Source organism: Eumetopias jubatus, unplaced genomic scaffold (assembly GCF_037043125.1).
Source record: "Eumetopias jubatus isolate StellerSeaLion01/CBP00866 unplaced genomic scaffold, mEumJub1_p1.0 scaffold_5, whole genome shotgun sequence".
Taxonomy (NCBI): domain Eukaryota; kingdom Metazoa; phylum Chordata; class Mammalia; order Carnivora; family Otariidae; genus Eumetopias; species Eumetopias jubatus.
In genome coordinates this window covers 107,207,346-107,219,102 of record NW_028274811.1, presented here as the reverse complement: position 1 = coordinate 107,219,102, position 11,757 = coordinate 107,207,346, and positions in this window count along the sequence as shown.

Here is an 11,757-nt window from a genome sequence, read left to right as displayed (position 1 = left end):
TTTAAAAGAATGTCAAATTTGTGCTGATTGCAATTTTTGGCAGATTTGACTGTAATGATAACCACATGTTGCATTAATAGCCCCCAGAGTCACTGGGCCCTTATACTGTTCTAGTTAGAGCAGCTTTCCATAGAAACCTAGGGCTCAGGATTCCTCGTCTGGTCTAATTCCTGTTCCCTCTGCTGAGATCCCCCTAATCTGTTGATGGATGGTGACTGCTATTCCAGGTATAAGTAGGTAAAATTTCCATGACCTTCTTCACTGACCTGTCCATTTGTCAGTATCATTAGCACTACTCTTATTTCTCTTTAGAAATATAAGCCATCTCTCCTTGTCTGAAGATACTGTTGGTTTAATAGTAACAGTCATTATTCACATTTGTAAAACATACTCGTTTTATAGAGCACATTCACATACTTGGTTTTCATTTGATCCTGAGTCAAGCAGGGCAGGAATTTATTTACCTATTTACTCAGCAAGTATTTACTGTGTGTCTCCTATTTGCATTAAAGTATCATTTCCATTCTGCAAGTGAGTAAATTGAGTCTCAGAGAGAATAAATCACTTTCTATAGGTCTCTCAGTCTTATAATGCCAAGTCTAGGGCTTTTTCTAAACCTGTCAGTGATCTGAAGTTTGAAAGGCATGCCCTGAACTCAATTTCCGAAGCTATGGATTACAATCTTAAAAGCCTGCAGCTCACAGGGACAGCTTGAGTATCATTTCATGTATGTAGCAGTTTCTGTAATCATTAATCATCAAGCAGTTCTGTTGCATTAAACAACAGTTCTTTTTTTTTTAAAGCATTATGCATGTTTTTATTTTCTTTATGGAAAATCCTTAGAATGAGCCACAAAGCACCCAGAATCTAGCCATTGCCTGCCTCTTCAGCTCAACACTACTACCCCAGCATTTTCACTGTCTCACACTCCTATGTTCCCTCTTGCTTCAATGCTTTTGCTGGTCTTTCTGCCCCCAAATCCCTGCACCTTCACATCCTGCCTGCCTATACTGCAGATCTCAGTCTCATTCTCAAGACCGGAGAGAGGTCTTCATTAGCACACGCCCACCAGAATCTCTGATACAGGCTCTCCTGGGACCAAGCACCTCCTCTCCATTTTATGGATCATAGTCTAATATTACATATGTATTTATGTGAATAATATTGTCTAATATTTAAGTCCCCAGTTGGCATGAAAACCCTGGAGGAGATGCCTGTTTTTGCTCATCACTGTGAGCTTAGCTCTTGTAAAGGTTACCACCATGTATCTGATCAGAGTAGGTGAGTTGCTCCAAAAACAGATATTTGGGTGGTTGAATCAAAACAATGCTCACCAATGTTGGAACTTCAATGTAAACTTTAATGTAAAATGAGGTTAAGTGAACACATCCTGTATTATTTTTCTAATGCTGCAGTAACAAATTAGCATAAATTTCACGGCCTCAAACATCACCCATTTACTGTCCCACTGTTTCTATGGGTCAAGAAGCCCAGGCACAGGGTAACTCAGTTGGGTTCTCCGCTTAGGGTCTCAAGGTGTTGGCAGGCCTGGGCTATTATCTGGGGGAGGATCTGCTTCTAGGCTTGTTCAGGTTGTTGGTAGAATTCAGTTCTGTGTGGCTGCCAGCTGTTGGCCAGAGGCCACTCTCAGCTCCACAGGCCTCCGCCCAGGATGAGATTTTTCTTTGTGCTTGTTATCTCTTGCTTTCCCCGGCTGCCTCATCTCTCTGACTTCCTCTTCTTTCCTCCTTTTCTGCTTCTCAGAGCTCATGTGACTACAGCGCACCTACCAGGACACTCTAGGATAACTTCATCACATTGATCTGTCCCAGGAATTAGGACATAGACATATTTGGGGAACCATTTTTCTGCCTACCACAAATCCCAAGTGCCTATAAATTTGTATGATTCATCGTAATGAAGAGAAAGGCATTTGAGGTAGAAAGACATTTGTGTGGATTTCCCCCCACCTCTGCGGACGCCATAGAAATTTGGTAGATGGGTTCCCTAGAAATGGAGCTAATGAAATTGGGGACTTCATGGCTTCAAACAATTTAAAATAATGGTATTCTCACCCCATTACTTTTGAGTGGTAGCAGTTCACATTAACGCACTCATTCCTTGTGGAGCAGGAGTGCTGATTGAATCGGATTCACAAAATGGACAAAGGAGAAAAGTGTGTTTCGTGGCCGACGGCTGCCAGCCTGAATAGACAGTTGTCCCTTTGGAGTTGTCCCTTACTTACTTATAAATGCTTTCCCTCTTTCACATGAATACTTCCTCGGGTGTTTGCCCAAGGCAATACTCTTTCTCTTAAAAAAGAATCTCCTTACTTTGGACACTTCAGAATTTCCTCCTTGTGTTCTCAAACCTCTGATGTTCTTCTTCTTTTCTTGCAGTCAGGAGTAGAGTATGAAGGCACCATAGGGAGGTAATTATTTCAGAGAAAACATATAGATAATTTGTTCGTTCCATTGATTTTGTTAATTTCATTCATTCGTTCATTCATTCTTTCATTCATTTCCTGTATGGAAATCTGATGATCAAAGATTGGAAAATACTCTTTGTTTTACTCTTTTGTTTATCTACTCTGGAGATGGTGCATTCACTTAAAATACCATTATAAGGTCAGTGTGGGAAATATTATAAAGGTTCTTCTGTTTCTGATTATTTTCAGTGTATGTTAGTGTATTAAAGGGACTGACTATATACTAAACTTACTTCACTATGACCACACTCCGCTATGTGATGCTAATTAACATTCATGGGACCAGGGTTCTAGGCAGCCTATGGAACATGGTGGGTGAGAACACAGAACAGGTGGGGTTAAGGATGCCAAAAAGTACGGGAGGATTCCTGGAGGCCTGGAATGAGCACGGCATCAAACCTGCTAGGACTGCCCTAGAACAACATGCAACACTAATGCACCATTTTGAGGGATGGCAAGGATACAAATTGTGAAGAGCAAGCAGAACTGGGTCAAAGGTTGAGAACTGACCATGGATAGAGAGACATTGAAAAAGTATGGGGCTCAGGCTACAGAATGCCATATTTTATCTCTATGATGGAGTAGCCAAATCACCAAGAGCCTAGATTTATGCAAGTAACTCCATGCCCTTGCCTTCTGAGACTCCTTCCACAGAGGTCTCCTTGGAGCTTCCACATTGATCATCAAAGACTTTAAAGTTGACCCTTAAGAAGTATGATTTCACATCAGATCAAGGGAACAACCATTTTTTGAGCACTTACATTTGCAAGGCCCTACACAGAGCATGGCAGCAGTGGGAAGGTGGGGTGGATAATATAGTAAGATTGAACCATGCATCCTGACTGCAAAATCTTAATGGAATTGTTGGTAAAAAGTCTGGAAGTCCTATTTCTTGGAAAGGTGCATTCGTGGCTATTTATAATGACTTGTTAAGAACAGAACACGGCTGCTCCTTATTCCCGCGCACTGGTGTCACAACAAGAGAAAGCAGGCTTGAGTGCACCGAAGGGGAATTAGGTGAGACTTCAGTAGGGACTTGACAGAAACAGCTAACTTCCAGAAAGACCAGATTCTTATAATTTGAACTTTCATTTATTAACACTTCCTGAATGTTCCTATCTCTGGTAATAGCATTTAATAGGCCCTCAGCCCCGCAATCAAAACAATTCAGAGTCCATTTTGAGTCTTCAATTTTTTTTTACCCTTCCGAAGCTCACTGGTCCTTTTTCTCCCTCCACAATGTCCCTAAAAACTGCCCTCCTCCACGTGCTCTGGCATCACTGTCCTGGATTGGTTCCTCATTATCCAGCGGCTGGTTTATAGAAATAACCTCTAATGGTTCTTGTTACTTACACTTTCTACCAGCTCCAGCCCCTCTCACATTCTGCTGCCAATTATCCACCTGAAACGGAGACCTGCTTCTGTCACTTCCTGGCTTACAACCCTTTGGGGACTTCTTGCTTGTGGGATCAAGCACCAGACTCAGCCTGGTATTTATGAGGCCCTTCACGATCTGGCCCCAGCCCGGTCTTTCATTTCCAATGCCTGCCAGGGCTCACGGCTCACCCCAGTCTCTACTCCATCTGCCACCTCTGCCAAACACTCCCCCTAAGGCAGTTATCTATGCTCAAAATGTTCCATTCTCCCTCTCATTTCTTCTCCAGCAAACTCCTAATCATCTTCCCAGACGGCCTTCTCTGGTTCATGTCTGCCTTCCCCAGGCACGCCTCCTTCCCTCATCAATATTTAAATATATGTTGTTAGTATCCTGGTGGGATGATGGCAATAAAAATAATGGCAACTTCTGTTAATTGCCCTTGTGTCCAGCTGGACTGGGCACCACAGTGCTGCTGTCTCCAGCGGCCTTCCACAATGGATGAGAGCAGAAATGATCCCGGGCAATTAGACTTTCTGGTGCAAATGCCTCTCTCCCTCTCTGAGGTCTGACACTTTCCTTTCCTCAAGCTTCTGTCACAGTGCCTGGTCCATAGTAATAGATTCTTAAGGGGCTGGAGTTGGTAGAAAGTGTAAGTAACAAGAACCATTAGAGGTTATTTCTATAAACCAGCTGCTGGATAATGAGGAACCAAACCAGGACAGTGATGCCAGAGCATGTGGAGGAGGGCAGGTTTTAGAGACATTGTGGAGGGAGAAAAAGGACCAGTGAGCTTCAGGAGGGTAAGAAAATTAAAAACTCAAAATGGACTCTGAATTGTTTTGATTGTGGGGCTGAGGGCCTATTAAATGCTATTACCAGAGATAGGAACATTCAGGAAGTGTGTTAATAAATGAAAGTTCAAATTATAAGAATCTTAAGTAATAGATTCTTAACTAGATTCTTGAGAGAATGAAAGAACAAATGCATGACTGTTAGAATTTAATAAAAGCTTGGTTGGGTTAAATACAGAGTTTATATATGTATTGTTATAAAATATCATGAGTTTGAATTTTTTTTGTGCTGGAAACAATCAATCCATCCAGGAAACAGGAAGGACTGAATGCAGAGATTAGCTCAATTTATATTGCTTTGTTGTGTATCTCTATCAGTTAGGAATGGCTACAAGTAACAACTACATGGAGAAATGTGGAGATGGCAGTTGCTGTCCTTGGTTGAGGAACAGCATCTCTACAGTTCTTTGTTTTGCCCCTGTGCATGTTGTCTCATGATCACAAGATGGCTGCTGTAACTCCAGACATCACATTCTGCTTTTAAAGCATGGAGAAGGAGGAAACAGGAGTGGTTCCAACTACATCTTTGCCTTTCATTTGAAAAAAAGTGTTTTATAAGAGTCCCCATCAAACCCCTAGCCACATTTCACTGGTCAGAATCATGTCCTGGAGTCACCCTGGCTGTCAGGGAGATCTGGAAAATGTATCTCACCAGGGACTAGGTACAGATCCACCTTGAATGAGGTCAAGTTCTATAAACAGAAAATGAGAGGAGCTACATAATAAGTAGACTACTAATTGTGCCAGCTATAGGATGTCTGCTGCTTTTCTCAAGTGGTCACACTGACTTCATGTCTCAGTTGCCATCCTGTTGTACTTCCACATTTTCTGTTGTCCAAGAAAGGAGATACTCAAAATCATAAGAGATGGAGTGAGCAGTATTTTGAAGATTCTATAATGGCTGTAGGGTAAGAATGAGCCCTAATTATTAAGCAGGCAGGTTATATAAATTCTTCAAGCTCCCGTTTCCTCCTCCATAAAATGGGAATGATAATGATGACATCACAAGATTAATGTCAGGATTCAGAGAAATAATGCACATTCACTCAGAACACCGGAAGCATTCAATGATCTTAGCTGTCGATGTTACTGTAATTTTTATAGTTTTTGAAGAGTGCATTTTTTTCTCCAATTGACAGAAGTTTACTAGTGAAGGATAGAACCAGTGGACCTATCCCTTTCTTCCCATTGTTAAATATGTAAGAATCTTGAGTTATTTACTTATTGACTGTCTGCCAAGATGCTCCTTTCTTTCTTCTAGTGGGATTTTGAGGCTTTGTCAGTTTTGTTGATTCCCTAATCCTAAACAAAATATCCATCTAGGGACTTGTAGTAAGAGTCCAGCCCAATGAAGTCAGTTGCTATTCATTTAACTCAGGGTTGGCAAACTTTTTCTATAAAGAGCCAAATAGTGAATATTCTAGGTTTTATAGGCTGTACTGTCTCTCTCATTATAACATCAAAGTAGCCATAGACAGTATGTATACATTCTGATAAAACTTTATGGACAATGAAATGTGAATTTCATGTAATTTTCCTGAGCTATGAAATATTATTCTTAGATTTTTTTTTTAACCATTTAAAAATGTGAAAACCACTCTTAGCTCATGGGCCATCTGAAAATCCTTGGCTGGCTCGATTTGGGCTATGAGCCATTTTTCACCAAGCCCTGGTTTTACTTAATGTCATTGCCATATTTTCTTTCATACTAAGTTAAAGTTATCATTCACTCTGTCACCTTGAAACCTACTTCCTAATTAAATACTGTGGATTTTAATATTGCCAAGTGGAATTTTAATGCACAAATTACTAACTCCTATTATTGGAATGATAGCACAGGATTCAAAAGCAATGAAATTTATTTTCACATTCTGTAACTAGATGGTGCAGCTTTAAATAAACATAACAATATAATTAGAATGTTCTCAGTTTATGAGGAAGCAAGAAATACTATCACACCCTCAACAGGTGGTGAGCGAGATTTGTCTGATTAGCCACCCCTATGTGTCCACCTCATCTCTTGTGTGGTTAGGCTGGGCCTATATAATGCAGGACTAAAGTACCCTTGCATATTTTGCAACATGAAGAATCGTGGTTTGACCTGGAGAATTCCACTGGGAGTAAATAAATGCCAGACTGATAGCTCGAGAATAAAAATGAGACCATGTTTGTTCCTTCCTTTTGTTCAATTTCTCCACTCTTCCAAACCAATTACTCAGGCCCGGCCATCCCTTCTGGGCAACAACCTTGAAGTCTTGAAACTCATTATGTCAGGTTGAAAATGAGAGACAATAGGTGTCAGAGCCAGCATTTGATGCCTTTGACTTGTTTTCATGTAGCAAAAAAAAAAAAAAAAAAAAAAAAAAGGGCGTGCTTGCAAGGTGTACAATTGAGAGGATTCACCATTTCTTCAACTAAGGGTTCTAAGCAGCTCCAAGATAATATTGCTTTCCCCTAAGCTGTTTTGCTCAAAAACATACCTGGTTTATTTTTTTCCTGCAGCTACGACAGTGTGTTTAATATGAATTGTGGTGCTGAAACAAGGCAGCCACAGAATTTCTGAATTTGACATAAAAAGATTTGAAAAATAGCAGTGCTTTCGTAAAGATGTAAAGATATATCAATTTTGCTTATTCATCCATCTGTATTAGGGAAGGAAAGTACACGTGTGTCTTATGTGGTATTATAATAGGTAATTTGATGTTTCTGGGGTAGAGTGGGATTTCCACATGAATCAAGTATGAAAATAAGACTTTGGAAAACTGCCTATTGAGTCCTTATCTCATTTTTAAATAAATGGCAATGAATGCATGCATTATCATTTTACTTACTTGTTGACTTCTATCCTTTTTTAGTCATAGTTTTAGACATTTTCTACGCTCTTAGCCATAAGGCCTTACCCAATTTCCAGCCTCCATGTTTAATGGACTTGCTAACATTTATTGAATGCTATACCAAACACGGTGCATCTTACCAGTTAATTCTTGCAATAACCCTTTGTGATAATTACTATTATTTTACTATTATTCTCATTTTTAAGTTGGGGGAATTGAGACATTATCAGTGAATAATGTACTGGAGTAAATAAAGGAGCCAGGTTTCAATCCCAGCACTTAGTGACCCTTTTTTGTGCTCTTAACCACCACTGCACTAAATCTTCTGTGTTTCTGTCTCAAGACAGCAGTTCTCAAACTTGAGAATGTCTCAGAATCACATGGAGGATTTGGAAAACCCATCTCCAAAGGTTGTGATTTAGTAGTTTGGGCCTAGAACCCAGGGATCTGCATTTCTAGTACATTCCCTGGGTGATGCTGATGTTTCTGCTTCTAGGCCCACACATTTAGAACCACAGTACAAGTCACCTCTCAGGTCGATGATGTTATTCTCTTTGTCTTTGTTTAGTATATGTGCAAAGGCTTTGAAGGTATAACATTCTACCCAAATGTAAAAAAAGCACTATGTTCTTTAGAGCATTATCTGAGCCAAGAAGGTGCCATTTCATGGGAATGCACTATATAGAGAGAGACACACACACACACACACACATACACACCCACGTATAAATGGTTTGATACTTCAGAGTTCCATTTTAAGGCTTTCACTGCTTTGTACAGCTTACCTGTGCCAAGAGAGTATGAGGCGTCTTCCTGGAATTGGCAGGTTAATCTCTTAAGGACCAAGCTGTTTTTTGGAAACAGCACAGGGAGGCGCATGGCCCTGAGTGTGAATTCAGACTCAAAGGGATCACACTGAAGGGGGTTCACAGCCAGCAGCGGGGGGCTGCCAGGGAAGATTGCTGTCTCACAGGTGGAACCTGAGCTCAGGAGGGAGCAGGAAGTGTGTTCAAGATGCTTAAAAAAGATTACGTGATTTGCTAAAGGGGGAAAAAAAAACAGTGCCTAGATAGAAACTCTTTTGAATAAAGATTATTTTTCACAGGTGGTGCCCAACGTGTGATGATAAGCATTCTTTTAGACTCTCTGTTCATCTATAACCATTCCCTACCTTTCCTTCAGAAACTTTTCTTTATATTCAGTTATAGAATACTGGAAATACCTCTGAAGTGGTTAAAAAAAAAAAAGATGGTTATATGCTTCATTGCTTTTCATTCTTGCTGCATACACTGAAACTGTTAAGTGTCAGCCAAGATAGACAAATATTTTGACTTTTTAAATTTATTTTCGGGCGCCTGGGTGGCTCAGATGGTTAAGCGTCTGCCTTCGGCTCAGGTCATGATCCCAGGGTCCTGGGATCGAGTCCCGCATCGGACTCCCTGCTCAGCGGGAGCCTGCTTCTCCCTCTGCCTCTCTCTCTCTCTCTGTCTCTTATGAATAAATAAATAAAATCTTTAAAATAAATAAATAAATTTATTTTCATTTATTTATTTATGTGGTATACTTGACATACAATATTGTATCAGTTTCAGTTATACAACACAGTGACTCCACAATTCTGTGCATTATGTAGTGTTTACCACGATAAGTATAGTTGCCATCTGTCAGCACACAAAGTTATTGTAGTATTATTGACGATATTCCCTGTGCTGTACATTACATCCCCATGACTTATTTTTATAACTGCAAGTTTGTACCTCTTCATCCCCTTCAACTATTTCTCCCGTTTCCCAATCCCCTCCCCTCTGGAAAACATCAGTTCTCTGTTTTTTGTTTATTTGTTTTGTTTTTTTGGATTCCACATGTAGGGGAAATGATATGGTATTGGTCTTTGTCTGACTTATTTCACTTAGCATAATTCCTTCTAGGTCCATCCATGTTGTTACAAATAATAAGATCTCATTCTTTTTTATGGCTGAATAATGTTCTATTGTGTGTGTGTGTGTGTGTGTGTGTGTGTGTGTGTGTGTGTGTGTGTGTGTACACCATATCTTCTTTATCTGTCATCTGTTGATGGACCCTTAGGTTGCACCCATGTTCTGGCTGTTGTAAATAATGCTGCGACAAACAGGGGTGCATATATCTCTTCGAGTTAGTGTTTTTGTTTTCCCTGGGTAAATACCCAATAGTGCATTTATTGGATCATACGGTATTTCTATTTTTAATTTTTTGAGGAATCTCCATACTGTTTTCCACAGGGGCTGTACCATTTTATATTCCCACCAGCTGTATAAGAAGATTCCTTTCTTTCTTTTCACATACTTGCCACTACTTGTTATTTTTTAATTTTTTTTCAATACTAGCCATTTAACAGTTGTGAGGTGGTATCTGATTGCAGTTCTGAAAAGCATTTCCCTGATGATGAGTGATGTTGAGTCTTTTCTTCTTTTTTTTATACAGATGATTTTACTTATTTTTTTATTAACATATAATGTATTATTTGTTTCAGAGGTACAGGTTTGTGATTCATCAGTCGTACACAATTTACAGCGCTCACCATAGCACATACCTTCCCCAGTGTCTATCACCCAGGCACCCCATCCCTCCCACCCCCCACCACTCCAGCAACCCTCAGTTTGTTTCCTGAGATTAAGAGTCTCTTATGATTTGTCTCCCTCTCTGGTTGATGTTGAGTCTTTTCATGTGTCTGTTGTCCCTCTGTATGTCTTCTTTGGAAAACTGCCTATTGAGTCCTTATCTCATTTTTAAATCAGATTATTTGGGGGGTTTTTGGTGTTGAGTTGTGTGAGTTCTTTATATATTTTGGATATTAACCCCTTATCGGATACATCATTATTAAATATCTTCTCCCATTTTGTAGGTTGCCTTTTCATTTTGTTGATGGTTTCCTTTGCTGTGCAAAAGCTTTTTAGTTTGATGATTTTGAATATTGACACTTCCTATGTCTATGTCAAAACATCAGCCTTGGTCCCTCATTGTCTACAGCATAGAGAATGTAGTTAAGAGAATTGTAACAACTTTGTATGGTGACAGATAGCACCTATATTATTGTGGTGAGCATTTCATAATGAACATAAATATTGAATCACTGTGTTGTACACCTGAAACTAACACAATATTGTATGTCAATTGTTCTTCAATTGAAAACATCTAAACTGTTGTCTTTTTTTAGCTTTTTTAAATTATTATTATGTTAATCACCATACATTACATCATTAGTTTTTGATGTAGTGTTCCATGATTCATTGTTTGCGTATAAGACCCAGTGCTCCATGCAGAGCGTGCCCTCTTTAATACCCATCAAAAGGCTAACCCATCCCCCACCCTCCTCCCCTCTAGAACCCTCACTTTGTTTTTCAGAGTCCATTGTCTCTCATGGTTCGTATCCCCCTCCAACTTCCCCCCTTCATTATTCCTCTCCTGCTATCTTCTTCTTCTTTTTTTTTTTTTAACATATATTGTATCATTTGTTTCAGAGGTACAGATCTGTGATTCAACAGTCTTACACAATTCACAGAGCTCACCATAGCACATACCCTCCCCAATGTCTATCACCCAGCCACCCCATCCCTCCCACCCCCCACCACTCCAGCAACCCTCAGTTTGTTTCCTGAGATTAAGAATTCCTCATATCAGTGAGGTCATATGATACATGTCTTTCTCTGATTGACTTATTTCACTCAGCATAACACCCTCCAGTTCCAGCCACATCATTGCATATGGCAAGATCTCGTTCCTTTTGATGGCTGCATAATATTCCATTGTGTATATATACCACTTCTTCTTTATCCATTCATCTGTCGATGGGCATCTTGGTTCTTTCTACAGTTTGGCTATTGTGGACATTGCTGCTATAAACGTTGGGGTGCACGTACCCCTTCAGATCCTTACATTTGTATCTTTGGGGTAAATACCCAGTAGTGCAATTGCTGGATCATATGGTAGCTCTATTTTCAACTGTTTGAGGAACCTCCATACTGTTTTCCAGAGTGGTTGCACCAGCTTGCATTCCCACCAACAGCGTAGGAGGGTTCCCCTTTCTCCACATCCCCGCCAACATCTGTCATTTCCTGACTTGTTAATTTTAGCCATTCTGACTGGTGTGTGGTGATATCTCATTGAGGTTTTGATTTGGATTTCCTTGATGCTGAATGATGTTGAGCACTTTTTCATGTGTCTATTGGC